Consider the following 8,426-nt stretch of genomic DNA (forward strand, 5'->3'; position numbering starts at 1 on the left):
GCAGAGGCTCTTGACCTGGGACTCGGACAGCTGCTTGCACTCGTTCAGCTGATCGATCCACTGGTCCAGCTCTTTCGTGAACACCTTCTTGTCCATGATGCCACCCGCCCGAACCGGCTGCCTCTCCGCGCTCCTCCCGCGCCGCCGCCCGCACAAGGGCCACATGCACACGCCGCTGCTGGTTCTCGGGATACTATGGTAGCTACTGGGGGTTGCTCGACGCTAGCCCTGGCCCACCGGGTGCCTCCGCAGTGCTCGTCCACAGGCCGCTCCACCTGGTCCTCCGTTCGCTCTCGCTCTGCAGCTCAGGTCTCTGTAATGGCCTTTTTTTTTTTTTTTAACCAATGCCTTCATTGAAGCTTGAGTTTCTTCCTTCACTACCATTTGCTCTTGCTCATGTGGTACTTCCTGAAATTATTCAGTGTCAAACAACTTATTTTGGCACAGTGCTTATGATCATTTCTTCTATCATCTTTTGGTGATTCCTAGATCATTGGAGATTTTGCTCATTATATCTCTAAATACTGCAAATTGAAGCTTGCATTTATTTTCATATTTTTTAATGCATTTGGTTTATAGTCTCGGTGAAGAATATGAAACATAAAATGAATGGGGAAAAAACAAACAAAAACAAACAAAAAGATGATAAGTTATAGAAGAAATGCATTAGAATGTTCCTTAGAAGTGAGAATGGTAAAACTTTGGCTTTCTTACTTTGAAGTGTTGGATTTTTTTCTTTTTAAAATATTTTATTTTTGCTTTTTTTGAATTTTTTGTTTTTCTCAGAGTTTGTATGTTGCCTTTTTGTTTTAATATACTGATTTATTTACAAAGTTATAATTATTATTTATTCATATGATCAATGTGTAGGAGCAATAATTTTGTAATTTTGTAAATTACAACCTAAGTTGGGAGAACTGGAGAGCATTGCGCTAAGTGAACTAATTCAGTTCCATAAAGACAAATACTGTTTAAGACCATTATCATAGAATGAGTGTAAGAATCAAAGCAGGTGGTGGAGTGAAAGTCCAATCCTTTAAGCTTGAGAAATTCCAAGTGAATCCTTCCCTTTTTATTCTCTTACTTGAGCTCTTAGCACATTGGAGTATAATACTTTGCTTTGTCTTGTAGTATTGCCTTTTGAAATCTTTTTTTCAGTTCTTATGCTTCAGCATCATCTCCTTTTGTTCTGACTTCTCAACACAATTATATGATGTACTATGCCTAAAAGACTAAGATTAATGTTACATTCATAGTTAGAAAGACAATTTCAGATATATCTTAAAGAACAGTATTGTAACAGTATACTATCCATATGAATACCAGAAAGAACTGTTAGTACAACCATTACTCAAATATATTTGCCAACTAAAACAAACGAAGAGGATACAGAGAGTTTCTAACAAGTTTTGTAATCATAAATCGATGAAACACAAAATCAAGATGTAATTATAATTATTGGTGACTTTAATGTGTAAGCTGTAAATAATGTGGAAGAAATGGTAGTAGAAAAGTATGGTCTTAGTGACAGAAATTAATCTGGGAATTAAAAGCGTGGATTTTATTAATTGAAGGATTTATTCATAGCAAATGACATTTTAGAAAAAAACACAAAAGGCAATTTTACACATTAACTTCACTTGATGCACAGTAAACAGATTAACTATATCTCCAGAAAAAATGTTGAGGAAGCTTAAAATCAGCATTCAGAATCAGGCAAACTTCTTATTGTTTAATAAACCATCAAATACTCACGTGCAAATTCAAATTGAAGCTGGAGAAAATTAAATAGAATTCACAAGAACCAAAATATGACATTGAGTCTATCCTACCTGAAATTAAGAATAATCACAAAAACAATTTAAGCTTGGGCCAAGACTGTTGAATGTGAAAGCAAGCATGCTGAAGTTGTTAATAATCTCAATCTCTTCTTCGTCCATCATGAAGCCACCAAGTGTCCCAGTGTTGAGAATCTTTGCTTTCTTGATGTTGATCTTCAAACTATATTGAATATTATAGTCCATAAACTTCTGTAGCAAATGCCTCATGTCTTACTCAGCTTCAGGAAGCAAGGTTGTGTCATCTGCATAATTCAGATTGATGAGTATTCCTTCAATTCTGATATCACATTCCTTCTCATGAAGTCCAGCCTCCTGTATAATCTGTTCTACACAAACAAATATAAGCACCAAACCCGAAAGGAGATTAAGGATTTCTACCTTCTTTTGCAGTCTGAAATTTACCAAATATGTAAACAGGCAGCATTAATAAATACGTAAAAATATAAAAGTTACAATGAGGAAGGATGGTAGTTAGAAAGTATAGTCTTGGTGACAAAAAATGAGACTGGACATAGAATGATTGAATTTGGGACTTTCAATAATGTATTTAAAATACCTTTAAAAAAATTATGTATGAACTTCACCAGATGGATTACCCAGGAATTAAACTAATTACATCTGTGGAAAGAATCTTTGGAGAAGTTCAATATTATCAGTCAAAATCAGAGCAGGTGATGACTGTGGAACAGACAATTTTTACTCAAGACAAGTTCAAATTGAAGCTGATGAAAAAGAAAATGATCACACAAGAAGCAAAATATAGCCTTGAAACGATCCCACCTGAATTTTAAAAAATCATCTCTAAAATAGGTTTGAGGCATTGAACACTAGTGACCAATGAAAAGATAAGTTACGGAATGACATCAAAGACTTAATCCATGAGGTAGCAAAAGGTGCTTATGAAGAATGAGAAGTCAAAAGAAGACATTATATAATAGAACAGACTCTGAAAATTGCACTAGAGCTTTGAGAAGCCAAGATCAAAGGAAGAAAAGCAGAATTAAAAGTAATAGACAAAATGTTTCAAAGTACTGCTCAGTTAAACAAAGTAAAATAGCAAAATGTGCAGTGAAATGGAGCTTGGGAGTAAAAAGGAAAGACCTCACTTGGCATTTTTCAGGTTTAATGAACTGAAATTAAATCTAAGTCTAGAATTGAAGGGCAATATTTTTAATAACCTAGGAAGCATCAAATGAAGAGGAAAGAAATGTACAGAGTCACTCTGTCAAAAATATTAGTTGAAAAATTTCTGAAAAATTTCAGAAAGTACCATATGAACAATAGCCAATGACAACAATGGAAGAACTTCAAGCTGTACCAAAGGCATTGGCAGAAATCCTAAACATGTTCACCAGTTTATGCCAGGAAAAATTTGGAATACAGGTAGTTGGCCAACTGCCTTGAAGATATCCATATTTGTTCCCATTTACAAGAAAGATAACACAAAAAATGTAGAAATTATCTAGAAATTTCATTAATATCACCTGACAGCAAAGTATTGCTGGAAACCATGCAAAAATGACTAGAACAGTAATCTGACAAGGAAATGCCAAAAGATCAAGCTGGGTATTGAAGAGGCTTTAGCACCACGAATATCACTGCTGATGTCAGATGAACTTGGCTGAAAGTAAAGAACACCAGAAAAATGTGTATTTGTATTTTATTAGCTATGGAATTGACATATGACTGTGTGGATCATAACAAATAGTGGCTAACATTGAGAATAATGGGAATCCAAGAACACTTAATTATGCTCTTATATAAATACTCTTGGAATCAACAATCAGTAAATAAAAATATGAATTGGAATAGGAAAGTCAGGGATTTCTCCAGAGTGCTGAAGTGCAAAGATATCAGTCTAGAGACTAAGGGTGCCTGATCCAGGTCATGGTCTTCACAATTACTTGCTATCCATCATATAGCTGGACAATGAATAAAAATAACAGAAGAAAAATTAATGCCTTTGAGTTATGGTTCTGGAGAAGAGCTTTGACCATTCTATGGACTGGCAAGAGAACAAACAGGTCTGTTGTGGAGGTGATTAACCAAGTTAATCTCTGGAGGAAAGGACTTTGAAGCTCCATTTCACATAATTCAGGCATAGTGCAGGAGGGATCAGTCCTTAAAGAAGGACATCATGCTTGGAAAGTTAGAGGGACAACGCAGGAGAGGGAGACCATGGAAGAGATGGATTGTGACGCAGTGGGATAATAGCAACAAGTGTATCAGAGACAGTGAGATTGACTCAGGATAGGACAAGATTCAGAGATATTTCAATGGCACAAAAGTTACAAAAAAGACCATGAAGCTGTTGTATGAGAAGAACAAGAGAACACTGAGTGGTTTAAAGCTCAGGAACTATGTGCTTCAGAATTATATTGTCTATGCATAGCTCTTCAAATTTTATGCTGAACAGATCATTCAAGATGCTGAACTCTATGAAGAAAAATATGGGATCAGGATTCAAGGATGTCTCATCAGCAACTTGTGTTATGCCTATGATACAACCTTGTTTATTGAAAGTGAGAAGCATTTGAAACAAACATTACAAAAGATCAAAGACTACAGCCTTCAATATACATTATAGTTTAACATCAACAAGACAAAAACCCTCACCACAGAGTTCATAAACAACATCATGATCGATGAATAAATGATTTACGCTGTCAACAATTTCATATTGCATGGATCCACAATCAATACCCTGGATACAGACAATTGGTCAGAAAATCGGGAGATATTTCATTGGGTAAGTCTGCTGTCAATGACGTCTTCAAATAACTGAGAAGCAATAATATAATTTGAAGAGTAAGGTATGCCTGATTGAGGCAAAGACCTTTTCAGTCACTTGCTATTTATTTGAGAACTGAAAAATTAATAAGGATGACAGAAGAATTGACGCGTTTGAGTTGTACTATAGAAGAGTACAGTGTATCTCATGCATTGCAGCCAGAATGATCTTTGGAGGCAAAGATAGCAAAGCTTCGTCTCCTGTACTACAACTCCTGTTGTGAAGAGAGACTATTCTTTGAAGAGGGACATCAAGCTTGAAAAGTGTAGGGTCAGTGAAATTGAAGACCCAACACAAGATGGATCAACACAATGACTGCAGTAATGACTCAAGTATGTCAGAAATTATGAGATTGGCCCAGCATAGTACAGGATTCAGATTTGTTGGTCATGGGATCAGTATGAGATGCATTTGACCCAATGACATCTAAAAATAACAAGAGAACTGTGGAGGCTTTGGTGGCCTTGTCTATCGGGAGAACCACTGTTACCTGAAGGTGGCACTTTTCTATTAGTTCAAATTTATCAGTATCTCCTTGGAAGAAAGATGGACAATCTCCTCCCATGCAATTATAACTCCAGTAAGCAGCTAGAAGATCAGCTACAAGTTGATCCAGACTTGATATCAATGATAATAAGTGCTTACTACAATTTGATAGGATTGTTTTTTATTGTTAAATGTTTGAGTAAAATATGACTCATAGTGACTCTTTGAAAAGCAGATTTGGATACTGTACTCTCTTACAGCATCCTTATACCTGACAACCTTGAGCCCATTGCTCACAGATAATATATTAATCTACATCATTAAGATTCTTGGTGTCTTTTGCTGACTCTCTAGTTTCTTAAGCATGATGGCCCTCTCCAAGGAATAGCCACTCCTAACAGCAAACCCAAAGTATATGAGATGAAGCTTCGTCATCCTTGCCTCCAAAGGAACGCTGTGGTTGCACTTTTCCAAAGACATTATCAGTTTGTTTTTTCAGCAGTCTCTGCAAACGCTAAGGCATGCAGTTTGAGGCTATCAGCCCCTACATGGGAAAAGGATGGGAAATCTTCTGCCATGCAATTAACTGTTTCTGTAAACCCACCAGAGAGTCAGCTATGTATGGTTCAGTTCTATGGCACACAATAATAACAATAACGTGATTAATAACTAACAATTCTGCACTTTTCTACAACACCACAACTCAAAGGCATCAATTCTTCTACTGTAACCCTTATTCATGGCCTAGCTTTGATAAACAAACCAGATGATTGGAAAGATGATGGCTTGAATCAGGCATATCTTAATTTTTTTTAAATACAACTTTTATTTAAAAAATGAAAAATGTTAAATAATTGGAACATGGAACGTACATAGCTTCAATTTTGGAAAACTTGAAATTGTGAAAAATAAACTGGAATGCATGAACATCCATAATAAACATCATTATGAGGCATAAATGAGATGAGATGAGATGAGATAAACTAGCTTTGAAGTAGATAATCACAAGATATACCATGCTGAGAATGAAAAGGAGAAGGATGATTAGGTGGAATTATGATAATGAGATGCTTTCAGCACACCAAAGGGATCGAACAGCCTATAAATATTATATAAGGTGAAAGAGTAATATCTCTCCCTATTTCCTTTCAAGGACAGAGATCTGTTCCTTTGTGGATTTAACCTGCAGATTTGTTCACAATAACAAAGAACTGGAAACAATCCAAGTGTACATCAACAAACAAATGGCTAGAGAAGCTCTGGTGTATGCACACAATGGAATAATATGCTGCAATGAAAAACAAAGAACTTATGAAATATTATACAAAATGGGTGACCCTGGAGGACATTATGCTGAGTGAAATATCTCAGTCACAAAAGGACAAATACGACATAGTGTCACTGTTATAAAACAGGACTGACATCAGAGTTGGGGGGGAACCTAAGAATGTATACTGCATTGAAACAGATGAGGAAGGGAACTGTTTAAAAGGAATATATGATTAGATACTATTTTCATGAGAAGATTATAGAAAAATAAATGCATCTTAAAGTGGACTGTGGACTCATGGTGACGGATTATGTAACAATGAAAGATTTTTTTTTTTCTTCAGAGAGAAAAATGAACTGGGGGTGAGGAGTGGGCAGGGTGGAAAATGTGCCACAATGAATGTATGCAGAAAAATAAATGGAAAGAATATGCTGTAAAATATATACATTAAAAATATATGATATTAAACTCATTCATTTAAAAACATTTAAAAAATAATAATAAAAAGAAATTTTTTAAAATGACATAAATTGTGAGATCTAAGCTGAACATTTTAACTTCAAGTAAATTTGACCCCGCCCCACTGTTTGCTTTTCTCTTTAAAAAGTTTCTTTCATTGTTATACCTTAATCTTTAAACTGACATCTTTGCTCATTGAGACTTTTTTATTTTGGGTCCAAGTAAAGGATTGTTAGATTGACTTTATATGGACTGACTTGCTCAGAGAAATCTGAATTTTTTGTGAACCTTAACCAAATGTGTAACTGTTGTCATCACCAGGTATTATGTATTGAGTTAACTATGATTCATAGCCAACAGAATAAATCCTATCTAATCCTACACAATCTTCATAATGTCTCCTGTGTTTACCCATTGTTTCAATCACTGTGTCAATTCATCTTATTGAGGGTCTTTCTCTCTCTGAAACTCCATCTGTCCAAGCATGATGTCCTGGCTAGATCTAATTATCTCAAAAAGTAGATCTGTGGTCCTTATTTCAGCAATGTTTGAAGGTAAATGTATTTTATATTGGAAACTTCTGGTAAAGTTATGATTCCTCTTCTATCTAGAAAATAGAGTTGTGTTTTTCTAGGAAACTCAGGCTTATAAAATTATGCCTCTACTCTTACCTTTCCAGTACATCTACTCTCTGTTATCATTTTCAGTTGAATCCTATTGAAGCAGAAAGACCTTTTTTGTGCCATTGAACCTAAGAAAAACAGAGAGTGTTTTTTTAAGCTCCTCCTTACCTTTGCTAGCACTATTCTGTATTTCATCCAGTTTCTTTTTTATCCATTGTAAATATTCAATTATTGTTCTTTTAAAATCACTATCAGAAAGATCCATCAGGCTTCCTGGCTTCAGGAAATCCATTGCTCCTGTGTCTTCTTTGGGGGTTGATATCTTGCTTTGCGCTGGTGGGACAAGTGAAGCACTCTGTTTTCTACGGGCCAATGGTGTGGCAGAGTTCTTTGTGTCTGGGGTGGTAGCTGCTTTTTGATTTGACGTCACTGCTCCAGAAGAGCTTAAAAAAACAATCCAAAACAACGCAGAGAAAACAAATGAAGCATTAGAGGCATTGGAAAAACAAGAAACTGTGATCCAGAATTTGAAATCTAAGGTTTCTGATGCTGTCAACATGATGGAGGGACGTACGAATAGAGGAGAAGAGATGGAAAACAGAATCAGTGAAATAGAAGATAGAATTGTCCCCACAGATCTGACCGAGAAAAAAGCAGAATCCAAAAAGAAGGGGAAAAAAGAAAGCTTGAGAATAATGTGGGATACCATTAAAAGAAATCACATCCACATCATAGGAATGCCAGAATGGGAAAAAGCAAGTAAAGGCACTGAAAAAGTTGTGGAAGAATTACTAGAGGAAAACTTTCTGGGCATAATGAAGAACAACAGAATATATATCCAAGAAGCTGAGTGAACACCATATAGAATAGACCCTAAAAGAAAAACACCAAGGCACATCATTGTCAAATTTGCTAGAACTAAAGACAAGGAGAGAATACTAAAAGCAACGAGAGAG

At 35.7% G+C, this 8,426-nt stretch overlaps 1 pseudogene; it reads right to left on the minus strand.

The window, feature by feature from the left end:
• LOC102860781 overlaps positions 1–96 on the minus strand; it is a 4,130-nt pseudogene extending 4,034 nt beyond the window's left edge.
• Positions 97–8,426: the final 8,330 nt, after the last annotated feature.

Source organism: Elephantulus edwardii, unplaced genomic scaffold, assembly GCF_000299155.1.
Source record: "Elephantulus edwardii isolate Elephantulus edwardi_28Jun2011 unplaced genomic scaffold, EleEdw1.0 scaffold00399, whole genome shotgun sequence".
NCBI classification, from domain to species: domain Eukaryota; kingdom Metazoa; phylum Chordata; class Mammalia; order Macroscelidea; family Macroscelididae; genus Elephantulus; species Elephantulus edwardii.